Genomic DNA, 23,141 nt, shown 5'->3' with positions numbered 1-23,141 from the left:
TATACTCAAACATTATTTGAGAATAGTTTATTTGAGTATATTTATACTCAAACATTATCCGAAAGTCAGATTTAGTGACCGGGTATGGTGGCTCATGCCTGTGATCCAGCAATTTGGGAGGCCAAGGCAAGAAGATCACTTGAGACTAGGAGTTTACGACCAGCCTGGACAACATAGCAAGACCCTGACTCTACAAAAATTAAAATTAAAAAATGAGCTGGGTGTGCTGGTGCACACCTGAAATGCCAGCTACCCCTGGGGGGTGAGGCAGGAAGATCGCCTGAGCCCAGGGGTTTGGAGATTTTGTTGAGCTGTGATCGCACCGCTACACTCCAGTCTGGGTGACACAGCAAGACCTTGTCTCTATTTTTTAAAATTAAATTAATTTTTAAAAAGGAGAAATTCAAATTTAACTGGGCATTCGTGTTTTATCTGGTGACCCTGAGGGGATGTCTGTTAGAAGAGTCAGTACAGCATGGAAGACCCCTGTTCTTACAGTGGAAGGGTCTCAGGGCAGGGGTGACTGGGGGGGTGTGGGTGGCTGGGGGGTGTGGGTGACTGGGGTGGCTTGGGGGGTGTGGGTGACTGGGGTGGCTGGGGGGTGTGGGTGACTGGGAGGGTGTGGGTGGCTGGGGTGGCTGGGGGATATGGGTGGCTGGGGTGACTGGGGGAGTGTGGGTGGCTGGGGTGGCTGGGGTGACTGGGGGAGTATGGGTGGCTGGGGTGGCTAGGGGGGTGTGGGTGACTTGGGTGGCTGGGGGGTGTGGGTGGCTGGGGTGACTGGGAGGGTGTGGGTGGCTGGGGTGGCTGGGGGGATATGGGTGGCTGGGGTGACTGGGGGAGTGTGGGTGACTGGGGTGGTGTGGGTGGCTGGGGTGACTGGGAGGGTGTGGGTGGCTGGGGTGGCTGGGGGGATATGGGTGGCTGGGGTGACTGGGGGAGTGTGGGTGGCTGGGGGGGTGTGGGTGGCTGGGGTGGCTGGGGGGTGTGGGTGACTGGGGTGGCTGGGGTTGTGTGGTGACTGGGTGGCTGGGAGGGTGTGAGTGGCTGGGGTGGCTGGGTGTGTGTGGGTGGCTGGGGTGGCTGGGAGGGTGTGGGTGGCTGGGGCGGCTGGGGGGTGTGGGTGGCTGGGGTGACTGGGAGGGTGTGGGTGGCTGGGGGGATATGGGTGGCTGGGGTGACTGGGAGGGTGTGGGTGGCTGGGGAGATATGGGTGGCTGGGGTGACTGGGAGGGTGTGGGTGGCTGGGGGGATATGGGTGGCTGGGGTGACTGGGGGGGTGTGGGTAACTGGGGTGACTGGGGGGTGTGGGTGACTGGGGTAGCTGGGGGGGTGTGGGTGACTGGGGTAGCTGGGGGGGTGTGGGTGACTGGGGTAGCTGGGGGGGTGTGGGTGGCTGGGGTGGCTGGGGGCGTGTGGGTGGCTGGGGTGGCTAGGGGGGTGTGGGTGCCAGGCTGCACTGGGCCCTAGAGAGCAGAGCGTGCAATGCCTTCCTGGGTGAGGGGCAGTCATTCGAGACCAGGAGCGAGAGAATGGCAACTCTCAGTGTGTGCTTCGTAAACATCACTCTGGCCATCGGGGCAGAGAGGAAGAAAGAGTCTGGTTCGGGGGATACGGTCAGGGCAGCCAGGAGGCCAGGGCGGAGGCTGCTGCGCTCCCCGGAGGGGAGAGGGTGGTGGGTGGTGCTGGCGGTGGCAACAGAGAGGCCTTTGCAGGTGGCCTTGACGGAGGAGCAGAGATGAAACAACATTCCTGTTTCAGGCGAGTAGGATCCAGGTTGCGCATGAGGAGTGAGGGGCTTCCCCAGGGAAGGGCCCGCTGGCTGAGAGAGGCGGATCTCTGCCCCAGCCAGCGAGTGCTTGCGGGAGGGGCTGCCTGCCTCCCAACAAGAGAGGCAGAGGGTAGAGAAGGAGGGGCTCATCCAGGAGGCCCCCTGCTCTCAACACAGACAGCTCACCCCTCAGTGTGGCCTGCACCTGCCCCTCTGTCCCGGGGTAGAAGGGAGGTGTGCAGCTCTGAGAAGCCACAACAGCCCCCAGCTCGACAGCCAGGGCCCCGGAGCCGCGCAGTTTCACATTGACGAGATGCGTCCCACTCAGGGTCTTTGTGTGAGCAAAACGTTCTTTTTCTGATTCCATTCTTTTTCATACAAAGAAAAAGTCTCATAAAAGGGCCCAAAGCCACAGCGATTCGTCTCCAACTCATTTCAGAGTTTCAATTATCTAAATTATTGCTTTGCCCTGGCAGAAAGGGAAGAGGCTCTATTTTTAAAGTCACTGGGAGATAAGTGCCGGGTTGCCTCCCCTGTCAACAATGCATAAGAATTTTGATCAGGCGCTCATCACGTTTCAATAGCAACAACAATGGCAGCCACCGGGGTCCCGGGGATTTTATTTTTAGCCTGAAAATCACAAAGGAGGAGCCAGGAGATTTCACACGGCAGCCTGGGCTTTTGAATGTCGCCTCTGCAAGGCCAGCCAAAAATCGTGCTTGGCTCCCTGCGAGCTGGGAGAGTCCGAGTGGGAGGGCCACTTGGCTGGGAGCGGAAGGAGCAGCCTCTGGCACTGGCTTCGTGCATCCTTTGCGCATCCATCCACGATGCTCCATTAGCTCCTTCGGCAGATGGCCGGGTCCCCGCAGGGAAGGAAGAGCTGGTGCTACGCGGTCTCTGTCGGCAGGGGCGCTAGTTCCCAGCTGAGGGGCAAGGGCCCTGCAGGAGAGAGACAGGGGATGCCAGGAGGCTCAGGGAGACAGGTGGGCCTGACAGTTATCACAGGGGGCTCTGGAGGAGGCAGCACAGCCTGAGCCTGGGGAAACAAACCTCACCTTGATGGCTGCAGATAAGAGTGGGAAAGGGGAGGGAGGGTGTCCCCGGGTGTGGAGAAGCTAAAGCAAAAACCTGGAGACGGAGAAGAGCAGGGAGCCTGGGTGGGCGGTGAGTGCAGCACAGAAGAGGGAAGGGAGAAGAGACGGGACAGAGGTGGGCATGCACACAGGAGGCGGGCGATTCGGAGGACGGCGGGGGACAAGGAAGGCTCATGAGCAGAGGCGCGGAGGGCTGGTGCTGGGCTGGACCTAGGTCCTGGGGAGGCCAGACTACAGAATGTCCCAGAGACGGTCACTTCCAGGGTTGAGGTCAGCCCTGTGAGTATCTGCCAGCCGGCTGAGGAGCAGTGGGGGAATGAGGTGCTGCCTGGGCCCTGCTCTCTGCGGGTCAGGGGTCTTAGAGACAAGAGGGGCCCTTCCCACTGATTCAGTCAGACCAGGGTTTCACTGGCAGGGCGCTGGGAGGCTCACGGAAGGGCCAGAAAGGCTTGAGGTCCAGGCTGGGCGGCAGGTTAGACGGGGAAGCCACGCAGCCAGATGTGCAGGCACAGCGAGGGCACCACGGCTGCCCTCAGAGGCTGCAGCTCGTACCCTGGCTATTGCCAGCTCAGAACCGCAGCTGTGGGCACTGCCACCGAGACCGGAGCAGCCCGCTCTCCTGGGTCACAGCTTCTCTGGACCTCCGTGTCCTGGGATATTGGTCTGGCTGGTTGAGTCAGGGCCACGTGCCCACATCCTAGCTACGGGGCTGGGAAAGTGATTCCGTGTGTCTGACTTCTAGACTAGAAAGGAACACAGAGAGGGGTGCAGGTGCCGATAGCCAGAAGACTCCACAGGTGTCAGCTGTGCAGGGTCACAAAGGGGAGCACCGGCTGGCGATAGGGGAAGCTGCTGTGAGCCTGCACAGCGGTCTCTGCAGGGAAGGCCAGGTGCGGGGCAGGCAGGGTGCGCAGACCTGGTTTGGCTCGTTGGAATAATTTTGGCGGGTGAATCATTTCAGTAGGCTCTGGGCAATGTGGGTGGTCAGGTGCTGGTGACTCAGCCTCTTGTAGATACAGCCAGTAGACACACAACTGGCCTTAGGTGATTTAGGGCAGGGGACTAGTGTCCTGGGCTGCGGGGGCCTGATGATGGCAGGTGAGTGGTCTTTGGGCGCTGGGTGGGTCGGCTGCATTGGAACAGCACTCTGCATGGGAGCTTCTGTCCCCAGGGAGTGGCCAGCCTCTCCTAGTCAGCCCTGGGAGGGGCAGCCTCTCCTGGTCAGCAAGCTGTCTCCGTCAAAGCGTGGTAAAATACGCAAAATGGAAAGCACAATGCATACAGTGCTTTCCTCTCCAGCCTCTGCTGTTCTTGGGCTGGGCGGGAGATTCCTGTGGGGAAGGAGGCAGCTCTGCCAGGGCTTAAGCCTCAGCTCCCTGTTGGCGGTCTTGTCCTCCTGCCCTCGTGCCTCGTCCTGCCCGTGCTGACAACTTGCTCATGTAATTGCTCCAGGTGCCCGGCCTGGCTGCAGGCCTGTGGACCCAGCTTCCAAGCCTGGAGTCTCTGTCCTTACCTCCTGACCTCCTGGCAGGCTTAGGTCTTACGGACTTGGGAGCACACACCAGGTGCCCAGCCCTGTGGGAACACCCGCCATTGACAGAGCCTGGGGTCTGCTCTTCAGACCCTTACAGCCTGGAGACCCCTTTGTCCCTGGCCCTGGAGTGAGGCTCGGGGTTGAGGACGGCTGAATCGTGGCCTCACTCTTGGGTTCTGGGCCTCTGGGAGGGATACATTCATTCATAGAACCCTAAGTCAAGGTGGGAGGTGCTGTCGTTGAGAAAGGCCTCGCAAGCACCGAGTGGCCTTGTTTCCAGTGTGCTGGGAAGCTCGAGGGGTTCCGCCCGAGTCAGGTAGGTGGGGTTGGGAGCAGAGGGAGAGAGAAGCAGATGCTCAGGAGCTGGGCTGAGGCATGCTCAGGAGGGGACTTTAGGGGAGTCAGATTTTGGAGGACAGTGTGGTGGAGAAGAGAGTAATCCTAAAGACTTGGCCTCTTGGGCGCCGGGACCTGCAATTTCAATCTCCTCCCTGCCCACCCAACCTATCCACATGTGACCTCCACACCGGACACTTTCCAGGGACCGCCATGTCCCTAACAAAGCCCTGAACTCAGAGACCCAGAATGCTGACCCCCTCACCTCCCTATGCCTCAGCCTCTTGGGTATGTCCAACTGGATGAGACCCCTGGCAGGCTGGCTGTGGGTGCCGGAGGTCACAGGGCTAAGCCCTGACACGTGGTCCAGCCTGAGTCTGTTCCTTCCAAGAGACTCCAACCTGCCAAGGCCCGGGTCTGGCCTGGCCTGGCCTCTCCGCTGCCTCAGCCTCTCAACTGACAGAACAGAAGGAAGACGTGTTGGGAAATAGCCCAGGGTGCTGGTGCTCCTGCCTCCTGTAGACACAGCCAGTAGATACACAACCTAAAGCAAGACACACACACACACACACACACACACACAGTTCCTGCCTTGCACCCAGCCAACCTAGGCATTAGGGATCGGGAGAGTCCCATGACTCAGGTCTGAGGCCCTCCGAGGCTTGCAGCCCCTTCCCTGGTGCTTAATGCAAAATCCTCTGCAGACACTTCTGCGTTCTGCATTCTCCATGTCATGGCTCACCTTGTGAGGCACTGCTTGGGCCTGGTCTGCGTCCACTCCCAGGTCGCACCTCATCAACTGTAGGATGATTAGGGAGCATGTGGCATTCTCTCGGTACCTGCATCAGAGCTGCCTAGTCCCTGGGAGGGCACTGTCCAGGAAGACCTGTCTCCTTGCAGTAGACTGTGAGCAGCCGGCCCTCCTTTGTTTCTTTTGGTGTGAAGATGAACAGCCTGCACGGAGCAACTCCATCACCAAACCTCCTTCCCCGCTCCTCGGAGGATGGAGTCTTTCCTCAGTGCCTCACTTAACAGCCTGCCTGACAAGGAGTGATTGGCCCAATGGGCTAGGAGATTAGCTCATTTTTAGGAGGATTCAGGGTTTCCGTTTATCATGCTCCTCCAGCTGTCCTTCCTGGAGTGATTGATGGGGTGAGGAAGATGAGGGGCTGGTCAGAGGCAGCCGAACCACAGGGAGCTCTCCATTTTCTTCTAGACTTTCCCCACCCTAGCCCAACCCTAGCTGCTCACCATGGATACAGGTCAAGAGAGAGAGGGGTTCAGTTGAGGGTGGGCTGGCCTTGGGGCCAGCGTCCAGGGGAGGGAGCAGGGCAAGATGAGGCTTGCACTGGAGGCAGCCAGGGCTGGGCAGTGCGGCCTCAGAAGCCCTCGAGGAGGTGGTCTTCATGTTGGAGCCCTGGCTCTAGGCATGGGGGTAGCATGCTTGTCTTGCATTTTGAGAAGATCACAGTGAACACAGCATGAAGGGAGGTGGCAGGGGACATACTATGATGCAGGAAGCCAAGTAGGAGATGAGTCCAGGTGACGGGCAAGCTGGGATTGTCGAGGGGACTTAAGAGTGGCTTCCCTGAACCAGGACAGAGCTGTTGATTCATGAAATAGTGGCCCCAGTGCACCACTGGGCTGCAGTGTGCAGCTGTCTACCTCTCTACTCATGTTAGATGTAATTCACAGAGCTGGAAACAAGAAGGGTTTTCTGGCCTGCTCAACCCTATGTTGAAAATGATACTTAGCATAGTGAAAACATGGAGTTTTGGTATTAAACATGGTTGAATCTCACTTTTTCTTTTTTGGAAGATCTTGGACATGTTAGGTGAGACCCTGGACTCGCCTAAGCTTTTATACCCACTTCTGGCCCAGACAGCTCCTAAAACACACCCCTGCCTCATAAGGCTACAGATACTGCCTGCCTGTCTCAACAGGTTAAGTAACAGCCCCACTCCGCAGTCTGGACATTAGCATAGGCTGGGGGACTAGACCTTCCACACTCCTGACCTGCAGATGAACATTACTGATGAGGAGGTCAACCCAAGATGCTAGGCCTTTCACAAGAAATCAACAGACAATGGCTTTGAACTATGGATGATCAATATGGACTGTGGATGGCCAATATGGACTACAGATGGCCAATGTGAACTGTGGATTGTTAACGTGGTCTATGGATGATCAAAATGGTCTATGGTTGGTCAGTGTGGACTGTGGATGGTCAGTGGGGACTATGGGTGGTCAGTGTGGTCTATGGATGGTCAGTGTGGACTATGGGTGGTCAGTGTGGTCTATGGGTGGTCAGTGTGGACTATGAATGGTCAGTGTGGTCTATGGATGGTCAGTGTGGACTATGGACGATCAGTGTGGACTATGGACGGTCAATGTGGACTATGGATGGTCATTGTGGACTATGGACGATCAATGCAGACTATGGTTGGCCAACGTGAAGGGAGAATTCAGTCCCTGCCAGAGTAGAGAGTTGAGTCTTGTGACCCTCAGGATGGATTCAGCACCAGAGTATGAGAATGTAGTAAGATAGACTTGGTCACAATATATAGGAGAGCTGCCTAGCACAAGATCCATGTTCAATCATAGGGCTAGCTCAAAGGTACTGAGGTCCCTGTTACTGGAGGTGTTCAAGCAGAAGCTATATAAACAGAAGGTTGCTGAAGACATTCTTGTACAGTAAAAACAAAAAACAAAACAAAACAAAAAAACGTTGAATGAAAATCTAATCCAACCTCCAACATCTCTTCCAGTTCCAAGTTTAAAAAATTTTTCTTGATCTTTGCAGGATCCTCTCCACTTGCCCATCCCTCTGGTGCCCCTAGTTTCTGTCTTTAGTCTTTCTCCCTTCCCCTCCCTCCCCTCCTCCACTCCTCTCTTCTCTTCACCTCTCTATCTGCTCATTTTGGCACCATCTTATCCACAGACTCAGTTAACCTGTTTGTTGAAGATTCTTACCTGCCCTTTTAGCTTCTCTTTTAACTTGTGTCTGTCCCAGCCCGTAGCCAATTGCCTTTGGAGCATCTTCTCTTGGGCATTACAATGGTGACAGAGGTCAGTGTGTCCAAACTGAGTTATGGGTCCCTCTAAGTCTTCTCCTCTCCCAGAGGCACAGTCTCTGTGAAAGACCCTTCTATAGATCCAGTGTCATGGCTGGCTCTGTGCTGTGTCTCACCCACCCTCTTGGCCTCGCAAGTTCTCTTTCTGGATGTCTACTCTGACTCCCCCAAACTCACCAGCGCCACTTCCTGTAATGCTTGTTCCTCTGAACACATCACACCTCTGCCTCAGGAGGTCTGGCTTCCCATAGCCCAAGGAGGAAGCCCAACATCTTCACTTTCAAATATGGTCTTTTGCCTTTACTGACTTTTCTCCTCTCTGTTGGCAGACAGCCAACATCCTCTCTGCCCCATGAGGCCCTCACCCCAGCTTTCCTGGACAGCATGGGGTCCCAGGGGTACTGTGGTCCCTCATTTCTATGGCTCCTTTGCAAGTTCTGTTACCTCTGCTTCTGGCGCCACCGCTCCAGGAATCCATCCTTCCTCCAGCCTTGATAAGTGGCTGCTCATGCTTCCAAGTTCGTCTGAAGCAGCATCTTCTCCCCAGGCCTTTCCTGCACACGCTCCGTCCAGCCCCACGCTGTGCTCTCTGCTTCTTCTGAAGTTCCCTCTGCCCCCTTCTGCCTGTAGTGCGATGATGGCTCAGCACTCTGACCTGGACTCTGGGGGAGAGGAGGGGCCTGACCACCTCCAGCCAGCACCATGTTCCAACTCAGTTTACCCAAGGCCCCTTCCTCGGAGGAGGCACCTGTCTGCTTTCCCAGCCCCGTGGCAGGTGTGCTGCCCCACAAGACCTCATAGGAAGGGTGGCCATGGCTTCCTGCCTGAAGCCAGTGTCCTATAGTGGCACCATAGTCCTGCCATCACTTCTAGCAAGTGGTGGGCCTCAGGATCATGGAAGAAACATCTGTTCCTCTTAAGAGGCCACCGAGAGAAGCACCGCTCCTGCATCTCTGTTTTGTGCCTGTAGCCAGGTCTCAGGGCATTCCCTGCACCCAAGCCCAGTGTTCCAAGGGGGTCACATTTCTGTCTGTCTATGGCCCACCCTACCAGGCAACAAAGCAGAGCCATGAGAGTCTCCAGATTACACCAAGCCACCGGATGAATGGGCTCCATGTCCACACAAGCCAAGTGCGGGCAGAGCTGCAGACCACAAGAGAAAGGAACAGCTGGATCAGCACAGGACCAAGTGGCCTCTGTCATTGCCGTTGAGAGGTGTGGACTAGGAGGGCACACATTGCAGTGTGTGGAAGCCAGGTCAGGTGCCTCTGAAGGCTTCTCCGAGGGCTCTGTGGGCCCTACTCCCAGGCAGGGACTCAGGGGCTGTGAGGTGCCGTGGGACTGACGTCCTGGATGGAGGCTGCCTCTGCGTGGCTCCTGCTGCTGCACTCACAGCATAGCTGAAATCATAACCACCGCCTTGGGGGGTAAGTTGTGTGCCACTTAGCTCCCATCCCAGGCACACAGGTGGTGGACAGCCAAGACCTGCATCTTTCCCTCAGTCCCTGGCGCAAGAGCAGGCACTGGCTGGGAATGTTCCAGTGGTTCTCCTGGCATAGGAGAGTCAGGGCCATGGGATTCTGCTTCATCACACGAGGTGCATGTTGGGTGCAGTGCACATGCCATGGCATCTGAGCTCACCCCAAGCTGTGCCTCCAGGAGGAGCCTGGTGCCAAGTAAAGAATGTGCCCAGGTGCGTGGCGGGACACAGCACCCTCAGGTGGGCAGCATCGCCCGCTCATGCAGCATCTGCAGGCTGAAGAAGGGTTTTGACTCAGCCTTGAGCTGTGACCTTGGGTGAGTCACAAGGCTCTCCACGTTTCCGGTCCTCAGCAAGGAGAGGCTAGTGACGCCATCCTCCCATGTGCTACAGATGCCCTGCCGTGGGGTCCTCGCCACAGCCCTGGAGGAGGGGGCAGGAGCCTTGATGCCCACCTGCCTTGGCAGACATGCAGATGGCTGAGAGGGCTAAGGGCCCAGGGCTAAGGGCAGTGTTAGGGAGCAGTTACTGGGGTGCTCCTGGGGTCTCTGCCTGGGCCTCCTTGCGTCCTCAGCCTCTCTGTGCGTAGCTCCCTCTTGGGTCAAATAAGGGCATCCTGCCCCAAAGGCCTCCTCAGGAGGGTGCTGTGAGATGAAAGGGGAAACATGATCCCAAAAGGGCTTCAAGGGAGTCACCAGGGTGCTGGGCCACTGCCTTCAGCTCCGCAAGTCTAGGCGAGGGCATTGTGATGACCAAGCAGGGCTGCAGCCGGAGATGGCTCAGCCCAGGCGGAATGGGTGTCTGCAATGGAATACACTTAGAAGTGGCTGGCAGGGAAAAATCGGGGCTGCCAGAGCACTGTGAACCTAAATGCAGGTCTCCTTGCCCCAGGCCTGGCCTTTCCTCACCTCTGCTGAGGGCAGGGCCTGCTGCCAGAGTGGCCCCCACTCCAGGGTATACAAGGGCTGAGCCCTGAGGGAGCAGCTGGTGCACAGGATGCTTGGCTGCTACATGGGGCAGAGGGTGGAGGGGTGCGCTTATATCAACCAGGGACAGCCGAGCCAGACAGTGTTGGCTCTCGGCTGCACAGGAAGCACAGGCTTTGCAGCCAGATAGGCTGGAAGGAGCTGAAATCCTGTCTGTGGCTTCCGAGCTGTGAGACCCTGGGTGTGTCTTCGGCCTTTATGATTGCAAGAAGCATGCCTTTCCCCATTGGGTTGTATGCAGCTGTGAATTGCAGAGCAGAGATCAACTAAACACGCAGGCTGTGTTCATTGATTCTGAGATGCTGCAGATGCACTGATATTTTAGGTATTCCTAAAAAGAAACAAACCTGATGGTTACGTGGTAAGGCAGCATTGATTGTGAGCTGTATCCTGGTTTCCGAGCTGTTCAGATGTGAACAGATATGTTCACCGCCGGCGGAGAGGACACTCCAGAATATTCATTCCCAAAGCAGGATTCACATTTCTGAGAGGCCTTGATGGAAACATGGAGCAAATATGCCAGAAATGGGACTGCAGGGTGAGGCTCCCGGGAGACGGACTTGCTCAGTGTGAAGAAGCAGCCTCTGGGAGTCAGAGGAGTTTTTTCTGTTTTGTTTTGTTTTGTTTTGTTTTGTTTTTGAGATGGAGTCTCGCTCTGTCGCCCAGGCTGGAGTGCAGTGGCCGGATCTCAGTTCACTGCAAGCTCCGCCTCCCAGGTTTGTGCCATTCTCCTGCCTCAGCCTCCGGAGTAGCTGGGACTATAGGCGCCGCCACCACACCTGGCTAATTTTTTTGTATTTTTAGTAGAAACGGGGTTTCACCGTGTTAGCCAGGACGGTCTCGATCTCCTGATCTCGTGATCCGCCCGTCTCGGCCTCCCAAAGTGCTGGGATTACAGGCTTGAGCCACCGCACCCGGCTTATCAGAGGTGTTTCACAGTGAAACGGCTGCTTTGCAAGGAAGTGAGCTCCCCAAACCCTGGGAATATTCAATCCAGACTCAGTGGGGTCCAGAGAACTCAAGAACTGGCCAGAGACTGCCCTGAATGCCAGCTAGTGTCCTTTTCCATCCGAGACTCACTTCTGTAGACGTGAACCTGAGCTTACAGAGGTGGGTGGATCAGATGGCCTCTCCAAGTGCCTTCTAGCTGTAAGTGCCCAGGGCCTCAGGCTGCCCTTCAGCATTCCTGTCTTGCTGTTAGCTGGTATTTTGACTTAGGAAATGGGTGGTTAATGAAAAAGAGACATAGGAGCTTCCTGAGGTGGGACTGAGGTTACTGCCTGCCCAAGGAAGACAGCTGCTAATTACCAGCTCCAGCTGGCAGCCCAGGGGGGACCATGCTGAAGGCAGAGAGACGGACGGAGGTGAGGACCCAGAGAAGGGAGGTCCTGCCCTGGAGCCTTCCGGACTCCAGCCCTGGCCCTGGGGAGGCCCCGAGTGACGGGTGGGGAACCAAGGCCACCCTCCCTGCTGTGCCGTTCTTGAGCAGGCCCGGGTGAGGCTACCAATAGAGCTGTTGGGTCCATCAAGATCACCAGCTCCATGCTGTCCATGACCTTCAGCTGACCTTGACTGCCACCTTTGACCAGCACACGTGTCGTCCCCACACACGGCTTCTGTCCACTTGGCCAATCACCCTTCTCTGACTCCCGTCTGCATCGGGAGCTTATTCCTATTGAGCTCTTGTCACCATTCCTGCAGACAGGCAGCAGATGGCTGCCATGATTCCATTTCCAGTCCCTGCCGGGGGCCAGTGCCTTGCGAGGCAGGCCATGAAGGCTGTCCCACTTACGCTCGGGATAGCACAGTGAGGGGGCTACGACAATTCTCACTGTGCAAACGAGGAAGCCGGGCTTGGGAGTTAAACAGCAGGCCCATGTCATCGGCAGAAGTTCCCAGAGACTTGGGTGGCCGGGTCTGCAGCTCTAGGGGTTAAACAGCAGGCCCGTGTCCATTGGCAGAAGTCCCTAGAGCCTGGGGTGGCTGGGTCTGCGGCTCCCTGGCTGGGTGCTGTGCCATGCTGCCTTCCTCTGGGGTCCCGGTGCCTCTGGGAACCCCACCCCTCTTGACACCCCTGTCCTGGCCACACTAAGCTTCATCTTCCTCCTCTCAGCCAAGAGCACTTGGAACCTGGGCCAGGTCCTCAGCGAGCCTGGCCTCTCCCCAAGGCAGGCTCCGAGTGTGCGGGACTCCTCTGCCCTCCCTGGCCCAGAGCTACAGCCCTCCTACTGCCCTGGATAGTGGCACCACCTGAGGGACATTCTGCCCTCCCTGCCCCGGGGTCTCCCATCAGGGTTCGCTCTGCCTAATTCCCAGACCTGCAGCCTTGCTCCCTCAGACGCCACCTTCCGCTTGCTCTACTGGAGTCTGTCCAGCACCTGCGCCGGGTGCTCACCTCCCCACTCCACCTGCCTGGAGAGCACCCAGCACGGACTCCCCCCACTCATTCTTCCCCATCCAGCTTGATTCTATGGGGTCCCACTGTGCAGACACCCCAAACACCTCAGGCGCGAGTGCGTGCTGCCAACCTTGGTGAGGTCACATTTCAGTGGCCAGGAAGTTTCCTCTCGACCTCAAATCACTCCCTCACCTCAAAGGTCCCAAAACCTTCACCTGATAGGAGGCAAGGGGGAGCCCAACCCCCAGCCACCCTCGATCCTCCCGTATCGGCCCCTTGGGGCTGTTGGGGCACAGAGCTGCCTCTCGGCTGCGGAGGCCGGAAGCGCAGTGGGACATCAGCAAGGCGTCACTCAACCTCAGCCTCTGCTGTCACAGGGCGTCTCCCTGGGTCTCTGTTTTCTCTTCTTACAAGGACACCAGCCACTGGATTTAGGACCCACCTTGGTCTGGTATGGATTCATCTTGTCTAATTACATATGTAAAAACCCCATTTCCAAATAAGATTCCATTCTGAAGTTGGTGGTGGACATGAATCTTTGGGGACACTCTTCTATCCGGGACACCCTCAAGTAGCTCTGCCCTCCTGGGTTCTCTCCAGCTCCTTCTCCCACAGTCACTGTGTCCTCTCATGTGCACACTCAAGGACCCAGTTCCTTACTGTGCCTCAAATCAGCCCCCACAGCCCAGCTTAGGGGTGCCTTTGCTCCATCCTTGAGGGTGTGAGGCCTTGGAGCCACCAGGACTCAGGGCCCCAGAATTATGTCCAAGAAATACCCAGAAAAGAGAACTAGCGACACTGGTGTCACCCCTGAGAGCTGACTTCAGGTGTGTGAGGAGGGGGCTGCCTGCCTTCGGGCTGTCTGACAATGGACAACCACAGACGGACATTAAAGAAAGGGCTCAGGGACCTGAGAATCTGCAGGAAGTGCACTCAGCTACCTGGGAGACTCCATTACCTCTTCAAACTGGGAAGTCCCTGGAATTCCCATCCCCACCTCCCCACCCCCCCGCCTGAAAGGTGTGATTGTGATTACTGTCATCTGCATTAGCAACAGTAGCCTGGCACTTCATGTCCCTTTATTCTTCTCCAAGCCCCTCTTCTCACCAGTGGCCTCCCGTGGTCCTCCTAGGGCTGGGAGGGTGGCAGTGTGGGAGTCATTGCTCTCCCTTTCAGAAGACACTGCCAGAGGGCACCTTCCTCCAGCTGCCACCAGTTGTGGGCTGTTCTCTCCCAGGAGGCACCAGCTCCCAGCAGACAGTGCCGTCCTTCCTATCAGCATCCCCGGCTCCTGGGCTGGTGGTGCCGAAGGGAGGAGTCTTGTCGCCTGGCCTCACTGCAAGCTGGTGACGGAGCTGAGTCTCTCGTCTCTTAGTCCAGAATCTTCTAAGCCTTGCTATTGGCTTTCCTTGTTCCTTATTTTGGAGAAGGGACTTACAGCCAAAAGCCACTCTGATCTGTTGAGGGGAAATGGAAGCACCATGGTTCGGGCAGGATGGGGGCTGCCTCGCCCAAAATCCCCCGACACAAACCCCTTCTCAGGGGTGGTAGGGCAGCCTCAGGGGCAAGGAGCCCTACGGGGCATTGGAATAGAGCCTTCTGGGTGAGAGAAACCTTCCCCTAACATCCCAGAGAGGGACTGCCCCATGCACAGGGGGCCTGCATCTGCTCCTGGTGACCCTGTCCTCCTCCTCCCCAAAGAGGCAACCCCTTTGGAAGCCCCTTTCTCAGTCGCCCCCTTGAGTCTCTGTGTGCCTACAACCCCATAATACACATCTGGATGGGTTCTCGGAGACCCCACCCTTCACCCGCCTAGCTCCCCCGACTCTGCAGATTCTAATGCCATACAGTGCTTTGAGGCGCTCTGGAGGCTCTCATGCCCAGCCCCAGCCGGCACCTGCTTGCAGTGGGTCTAATGAGGAGGGGCTCCTGGCCACTGGTCCCAGGGGAGTCTTTGAAAGGACCAGCCTCCCGTGTCAGCAAGGCAGCTGTCTCCCAGTACCCCAGGGTGTGGGAGAGGCTCTGAGCCCCTCAAGGGTTCCCCCTGGAGAGGAAGGAGAGGCTCCAGCAAATGGGTGGGATTATATGAGCCCTTTGGGGCAGCCCCAGGCCAAATCTCAGCTTGGGCACTTGGTGGACTGGCAATCCTGTAGTTACCTGGGTGTCCTAAGCCTCCGTTTCCACCTGGTAATGGGAACACCAATTGTTCTCAGCTCTTTATTTCATGTTCTCTTTTGAAACCTACTGTGTCTCAGGCACTGGGACACTGGACCTAGGAGCCTAGGACTTGTGGTAGGATCTGCAGGCATGAGTGTGGATGGGAGCTCGCACTGTCTCTGGGATGGGCACGGGCATGGTAGGAAATTGTGCCTGTAGTTCTTAGCAGCAGCGTTGCAGAGAAGGCTGGTGTGCGCGGGAGTAGCCCTTCTGGATTCTCCAACCGTGAAGATGATGACAGCAACAGTAACAGCATCATCCACAACAATGATGGAGACAGCAGCAGCCCTCGACACTGGGCCCTGCAACAGGCGGGTGCCTCCACTGCTCTCATGTCACCCTTGACAACTCTGGGATAGAGACACCAACATGAAGCCTTTTCACAGGGAAGTAAACTCATGCCTGGGGATGTGCGGGAGCGCTCAGGCGTCTGCCCCAAACCCCAACCTCCTGTGTCTGCAATAGAGGTACCAGGCACTCACCAGGTGGGACTTGGGCAGCCCACCCACCGTGGTGGGAGCTCTGAGACCCGGCTTCCTCTCCTGTAGACCGGTGCCCCTGGCTGCCCACCCACCTGAGAAACAGAGGGCTTCCTTAAACACCCGTCATGCTTCTGTGGGGTGGGGGCATCGTGGGCCTTCGCTCCCCAAGCTTTAGAAGGCCACCCATGAGCATGAAAACAGGACCCCCAGCCCAGATGACGCCACCTGCAGGCACACACGAACACACGAACACACGTGTGGGCTTGCACATGTATGCATGCTATGCTACTCTTGGTCACGGGACCACATGAGCTTCTTTTTTGCCTTGAGCAAAGCTGAAGGCCGAGGAGAGGAAATGAGGTGGCACAGGAAAGCGTTTTTCCCGGTAATCACCCCACCTTGTGTAATGTAATGAGCCGTGGAGGGGCCCGGATGGAACATTTAGGTGGAGTTATTGAATGTTTCCTCGTAGTTCACTCAGTCGTAGGAATTAATTGATTTACGGGATGGAAGAGTGAGCGTGTGTGTCTTTGTTAATATGGTTTTCCTTCATGTGAAAGCAGAGAGGCTGGGCCGCCGGCTGGCCTGGGCCTCACCTGCTTTCAGACTGGCCAGGCCCACAGAGCAGAGCCAGACGGGTGCTGGCAGGCATCACCCTCTGAGATTAAAAGCTGAGAAGCCACCCAGAGGGTGTGGGAAGGTGGTGCGCACATGTGAGCACAGACACCTGTGAGCTCAGGCACGTGTCAGAGCAGGCACCGTGAGCACAGGCACCTGTGAGCATAGGCACCTGTGAGCTCAGGCACGTGTCAGAGCAGGCACCGTGAGCACAGGCACCTGTGAGCTCAGGCACGTGTCAGAGCAGGCACTGTGAGCACAGGCACCTGTGAGCATAGGCACCTGTGAGCTCAGGCACGTGTCAGAGCAGGCACCGTGAGCACAGGCACCTGTGAGCATAGCACCTGTGAGCGTAGACACCTGTGAGCTCAGGCACGTGTGAGAGCAGGCATCCGTGAGCGCAGGCATGTGTGAGGTAAGTACAATCTCTTGCTCACTCTCCCTAAGTGAGTGATGCCTTCTGTCACGGGGATGATGCAATAAGAAGGCCCCCACCAGATGCAGCCCTCTGACCTTGGACATCCCAGCCTCCAGAACTGTAAGAAATCAATCTGTATTCTTTCGGAAGTACTCAGTCTGTGGTATTCTGTGATAGCAGCATAAAATGAACTAAGACAGATCCATGATGTAACAAATGAGGCCAGAATGGAATGTCACATCCCAGCACAAAACCTGACAATCCCATTGGATTCCATCAATAAGCCCCTCCTGAGTCAAGCAGAGGCCTGACACAGCATGAGCCGGGGTGACATGGCCCTGCCTGCTGGAGACATGTGGCTATCCCATTGCCCAGGACACCCTGGCTGGTGGCAGGGGGATGTGGGAGAAAAGCCTTCTTCCCTCTTCTTTCCCATCCAGAGTAACACTGGTCAGAGTCCTGGCTAGCTCTCAGTCTACCGGGAAACCAGGTCCTTTCTCCTAGAATTCCCTGCGGCGATGGGAGCTGCCACCCCTGTTCCAGGGAAGGGGAGTCAAGGCAGTGTGGTGTGAACAGGTTCTTCTGTGGTTGTGGTTCTGAAACACACACATGTGGGCACTGAGCCTCACCTGGCCACATTCTGGCCACAACTATCGCCTTCTTTTCTCTGAACCTCAGTTTCCCCTCTTAGATGCCACCTCCAGAGAACTAAATAAACCACTGTGAATGAAATTCTATTTCAGTGCCCCTGGCACAGTGGCACCCAAAAGTCCCTGCTCCCTGCTCTGCCTTCCTCCCAACCCAAGGGAGCCCCATCTTCCAAATGGCCACACTCAGAAGAACGTGTCCACAGGAGGATACCCCTTATTTCAGCTTGCGCCAGTCTGCCTTCCTGCACACCTGAGCGTGCTGGCCCAGGGCCTGTGCTGCAGCCTCAATCCTTTCCCACTCCTCTGTCTCCACGTTTGCTGGTTATGTTGCTCTCTCTTCTGGTTGGCAGATTAAATGAAGGGAGATTTGCATAGCAATAAAAAGGTAATTAAAATCATGAACACATGAAAAGGCCATTATGAGATTCCTTGGGAAAGATGCCTCCACTGGTCAAGAAAGATACAGTAAGAGGGTGGGGGTGGAAAACCAATTAACCAAGCCTGTTAGCCGCCCATTATCAGCGCTGGGACTGCAAATATAAATATTAATTGCTGCAGGGCCAAATTGTTAACAGACAACCAAACTCATAAATATCTCGCGCACAACTAATGGTGCCGAAGTGCATCACCATGGTGGGGCTTTGAAGAGCTCGGGGTGGATACTGAGGGGGAAGCGGGTGTGGCCACCACGGGTCTCCTGCTTCACATACGCTCATTGCAGACGCAACTGCACTCCCTGATAAGCATCGATTGCATTTCGAGGTCTGAATTATGATGTGTCAGGTGATCGGTTTATTCATTATTTACAACCACTTAGAAAGAATATGTGCGTGTCCATATACATACATATATATGGACATACATGCTGATAAAACTAATACACCCATCAAGTTATTGTGCAATCGATAATTAAATTAGAGCTCTCTTGACCAGCAGGAATCCTGGGGTGATCTCCTTTCTGAAGACAGTGGCTTCTTGTGTAACAACGTCAATAAATGACACCCCGTTGGCCATAAACGGGCACTCGGAGCTCAGAAACAAAGGCCCCTGCTGTGGTTTCTCACAGCCTGGGCGCTCCCAGGCATCCTACTGAGGGGTATAATGGCCCCTGCCCCCTGCGGTGATTCCACTCTGGAAAGCAACGGTGATATCCCAGAGGCCACCCCTGTTCCAGAGAGAGGCTCTTTCCGTCCCAGGGGAAGACCTGCCTAGCCGAATGGAGCACTGTCTGTGGGAGGTCGGAATTCAGGCCAGCTCCCTCTTTCCCGTCTCAGCCTTGCCAGTTGTGCCCGTGGACTCAGATCTGCCCAGATGCCACTCCCAGACAGGAGGAGCCACCGCGGGGTCTGTGTCTCGGGGTCCAAGAAGCATAAAATCCATGGCACGTTCATGTAGCCAGGGCTGTGCTCCATGAAGCCCAGGGAGTGCTCGGTCCCCGGAGAGACCTAAGCTAGACCCCCTCCCAGTCCTGCGCTGCTTGGATCATTCATTTATTCACTCATTCACTTCTTCCTTTCACGACTTGGTCTTCGAGTGACCATTTCCCCAGGGTCCGCCCTGCAGACTGCGGGCAATTGCTGAGGGGTGTGAGATGAGTTAGGAGAGTCCCCAGCATCCCAGGCTTCACTACCAAATGTCAGGATGCCTGTTTTCTCGTCCGTTCTTCCTCTGTCCCTCTGCTGTGCTCTCTCTCCTTCCTTTCCTTCTTTCTCTCAACAAGTGTTATGGACCAAGCACTGCTTGTGGAGCTAAGCATGGAATAGTCAACAAGACAGAGTCTGCTCTCTCTAAGCCTGCGTTCAGCGGGAAGAGCAGACAATAAATAGAGAACATGTCAAGTGGTGACAAGTGCCATAAGACAAAGAGAATGATTGTAGAAGTGCTGTTCTCTGATAACTCTGAGCCGAAAGGCCAGGAGGAGGTGAGGGCCACAGGGAGGAGGCCCCCGTGGGCTGTGGCTGGGAGGAGTGGGTTGTGGTGGGGGGGCAGCGTGCTGAAGAGATTGCAGGGGCGGTGTTTCATATCACGCAGGCCTTTCTAGGCCATCATGAAGACTTGGCCTGTGTTCTATGTGGGGCGGGGCCCTTGGAAGGCGTGAGCGTGACGCAGCTGTGCTTTCATGAGACCATCCTTGACGCTGCGTTCAAACTAGTCTGGAGAGGTGGGACAGTCAGAGACAGAGAGCAAAGGGAAGACACAGAGAGGGAGGGCGAGAGACGGAGACAGAGAAAGGAAGCGAGCGAACACAGGAGACAGCACAACAATGCCAGTGAAATGCGGGTGTGTTTGGAGAGAAACGTGTTAGTATGGAGGTGATGGGAAGTGTCTGGACACTTAAATATGTTTTGGAAACAGAGGCCATGGGTTTTTCCTTTGAATTGGATATAATTGGTGTGATATGAAGAGAGGAGTTAAGAATCTCTCCAAGGTCTTTAACGTGAGGACATGTGGAAAAGAATTGTCCTTTACAAGATGGGGAAGAGCGCCCTAATTCGGGGAGGGGAGGAATGTTTGGTTTTGGCCACATTGCGCTTGGCGGGTATTTAGACATCTAAGTGCTGTTTTGGTTAGACATTGGATATATAAATCTGGAGTTTAGAGAAGAATTCAGGCTGAGACAATTGGTTTACTTGGGAAGAGAACTGAGAGAAAAAGCCTGCCCTGACTCCACATCCCAGGAGAACTCCAGGTTCTGGAAGTCGGGACGCTGAGGAACCGCAGCAAAGGACACCGAGAAGGAGGGCCTGGGGGATGGAGGAGAACCGGGAGCTGGGGTGTCTGGGAGGAATGCTTCAGAGAAGCGGCAAGGGGCCTCTGGGCACTGAGAAGTAGGGCCTGGGGGTGGGGAGAACCAGGAGCTGGGGCGTCCGGGAGGAATGCTTCAGAGACATGGCAAGGGGCCTCTGGCCAAATACGGATAACAGGTCGAGTTAAATAAGAGTTGAGAAATGGCTGCTGACAAGCGCTGCTGAGGTCAGATGTGGGAACACTCTGACCGGAGCAATGAAGGCGTTGACAGAAGGAGAAGGAAGCCACATGGACAGATGATGTGCTGGAGGGGTCTTTTGTAAAGGGGAGGAGAGGGAAGGACAGTTGCTTTGAGGAATTCAGGGTCGGTTTATGTGTGCACACACACCCACACCCACACACACGCACCCACATACACGGAAGGTATTTATACATACTTCATATACACACACTTATGCATATATATATTTGCAAGAAGATATGCACATTTCGTATGTATGCAAGATATTTATAGCAGAATTTTATAATCCCATAAGGTGGGGAAATTTGATGATGCAGGGGACAGAGGCAAGATACTGTCTGGAAATGGCAGCTTCAGGAGAGAGCAGGACCCCACGGCACCACAGAGGAAGCATTTATGACCTTCGACAGTGAGGTGAAACAAATAGAGAAGAGAGACTTGGTTCTAACATCCAAAAATCGGATTGGAAGATCGACAGTCGTGTTTCCTCTTACTTCAATCTGAACCCGTCTGAGGTTCTTCAGATAGATCCTGAAGTTACAGATGAGAAAATAAAAAAGAGGCTTCGGCAGTTATCCATATTGGTGCATCCTGACAAAAATTGAGATGATGTTGACAGCACAAAAGGCTTTTGAAGCTGCGGACAAAGCTTGCAAGTTGCTACTGGACCAGGAGCAAAAGAAGACGGTCCTGGATATAATTCAGGCAGGAAAGGAATTCGTGGAACAGTGTGAAAGAGTGAAAAAAAAAAAAAAAACAATTAAACAAGGAAGGAAAACCTACGAGTTTAGCAGAGGATGATCCTGAGCTGTTCAAACAAGCTGTATATATACAGACAATGAAGCTCTTTGCTGAGCAGGAAATTAAAAGGAAAGAGAGAGAAGCCAAAGAGATGCATGAAAGGAAACGACAAAGGGAAGAAGACATGGAAGCTCAAGAAAAAGCCAAATGAGAAAGAGAGCGGCAGAAAAACTTTGAAGAAAGTCGAGATGGTCGCGTGGACAGCTGGCGAAACTTCCAAGCCAATACAAAGGGGAAGAAAGGGAATAAAAATCAGACCTTCCTGAGACCACCAAAAGTAAAAATGGAGCCTCGTGAATGACCACCCAGGGTCACAGCACGGAACCTTCCCCCTGCTGTCTCCCCTCCTGCTTCGAAGACTCATTCTTTCGTCCCACTTCCACCCCAACATAGAGTAGCATTTGCTTTTTACTCCATTTTGTTTTCAATACAATTTAATATCGGACAGAGCAATTCTTTTGTGCATTGAAATGAGGGGCTTGGTTTAAACAAAAGACCTTCCCCTCTCCCTACCCCTAGAACCTCGAGAATTGGAAGGTGCTGCCTCCTCTTCCCACAGCCTGTAACTTAATGTTCTTTTCTTCATTGAGTTGTGATGGTTAGAGACTTCGTGGATAGCGTGTGGAAATCATCCAATTAAACATATTGCTTAAAATGGCATTGCTGTGACTTCAGAGACAAGCCTGGAAGGGGCACCTCGGGAAGCCGCTTTGCTTCAGTTGCTCACTTCTGGGTGTGCTCCCTTCAAAGCCCCAGATGAGACAGGAAACACCGCGGCCCTGACGCCCTATGGTGTTCGGCATGTGCTCTCCCATCTACTGACCTATCAGCCTGGCATGAGGCACACGCCGCCCAAACCTTTCACTTTCCGAGGAGCTAGCCATCCTCCACCCTGTACCATGCTGTCCTAGCCTGCCAGCATTTGTTAGTGGTGATATTCTTTATGTATAATAAACTTTTATACCCCCGCAAGAAAAGATATTGTCCAGTGGCCCCAAGAAACAGGTAAATACCCTGCGCTGATGGCTTCATTCAGCCCTGGGAGCTACAGACTCCCTCCGTGCCCAGGGTGCTGTCTGCGGTGCTGAAAGTGACTTTGCTTCCAGCCGAGATGACACTCGTGAACCCGGAGGAGGTGCTCGAACACGCGATTTATGGTTTGGCATTTGACTACAGCAGCCTAGATGTTTAATTGGTATTTTGTCATCCATCAAATCATAAGCATCACATTCTGTATTGGATCCCATCTGTACCAACGAGGATGGAATCTGGAGGAAAGGGGGATGGGAGAGAGAGGAGGTTGGGTCTCTACACAGAGCCCAAAGCCTGCCAGGCATGTTGCTAGTCAGTTCTCCTCGGTCATCTCAGATACCTCCACGGAAACCTGACAGGTGGGTCCCAGGATGGTCATTGTTCCAGTGTGGCTCAGGGAAGTTCAGAGCCTGGTTGTGCACCACACGTGACAATATTTGAACCCAGCTCCACCTACATGCCCTTATCACCTTGCATGACCTCAGTTGCCACCTACAGGACATGTTTCTCCCATACCTTTCCTCCACCCCCACTGCCGTGTTTCTCCCAAGGTCAGCAAGGAACAAGGCAGAGACAGGGGTCACTCTGCCTGGCTGGAGGAACCCTGGGAAGGCTTAGGTTTTGTGTGGATTGTGAGCCTCAGGGAAGTAGGTTTATTCAGGGTCTCACAGTCACCACAAAATAATCAGTTTTCAACGAGTGCAAGAGTGCTCAGCATAATTGGCCAATGGACTCACAACCGCCTTCTGGGCCCCCACCTCCTGTGCATCTCGGCATCAGCCTGCCCTCATCCCCCTTTGTCTTCAAAAGTGTCTGCCAAAGAGTAGGAGGCACTCCCTGCCTTCACCTCCTTTAGCTCCTCCCCTTAATCCTCCACAGATGTGCCCGTAACCCACGACCTACACATCCAACCCCACCTTGCACTGCTTCTTGATGGACCCAAGCTAACTCGGACGGGAGGCACTAACCTGCCCTGGGGCTCCTGCACCAGAAGTGGCTGTCACCCAGGTCTCACCCAATGGCCTCCTCTCCTCTGTGTTTGTGTGTGTATGTGTGTGTGTGTCTGTGTGTGTGTGTCTGTGTGTGTGTGTCTGTGTCTGTGTGTGTGTGTCTCTGTGTGTGTGTCTGTGTGTGTGTGTCTGTGTGTGTGTCTGTGTGTGTCTGTGTGTGTGTGTGTCTGTGTATGTGTGTGTCTGTGTGTGTGTCTCTGTGTGTGTGTCTGTGTGTGTGTGTGTCTGTGTGTGTGTGTCTCTGTGTGTGT

The 23,141-nt window shown here is 55.0% G+C and overlaps 1 pseudogene; it reads left to right on the top strand.

Annotated features, from left to right (window-relative positions):
• Positions 1-20,358: 20,358 nt before the first annotated feature.
• On the top strand, positions 20,359-21,173 carry LOC102126329 (dnaJ homolog subfamily C member 8 pseudogene; annotated as a pseudogene).
• Positions 21,174-23,141: the final 1,968 nt, after the last annotated feature.

Source organism: Macaca fascicularis, chromosome 8 (genome assembly GCF_037993035.2).
Source record: "Macaca fascicularis isolate 582-1 chromosome 8, T2T-MFA8v1.1".
In the NCBI taxonomy this organism is placed as follows: Eukaryota; Metazoa; Chordata; class Mammalia; order Primates; family Cercopithecidae; genus Macaca; species Macaca fascicularis.
The sequence above is the reverse complement of the archived record's forward strand: the minus strand, read 5'-3'. Positions and strand labels throughout refer to the sequence as shown.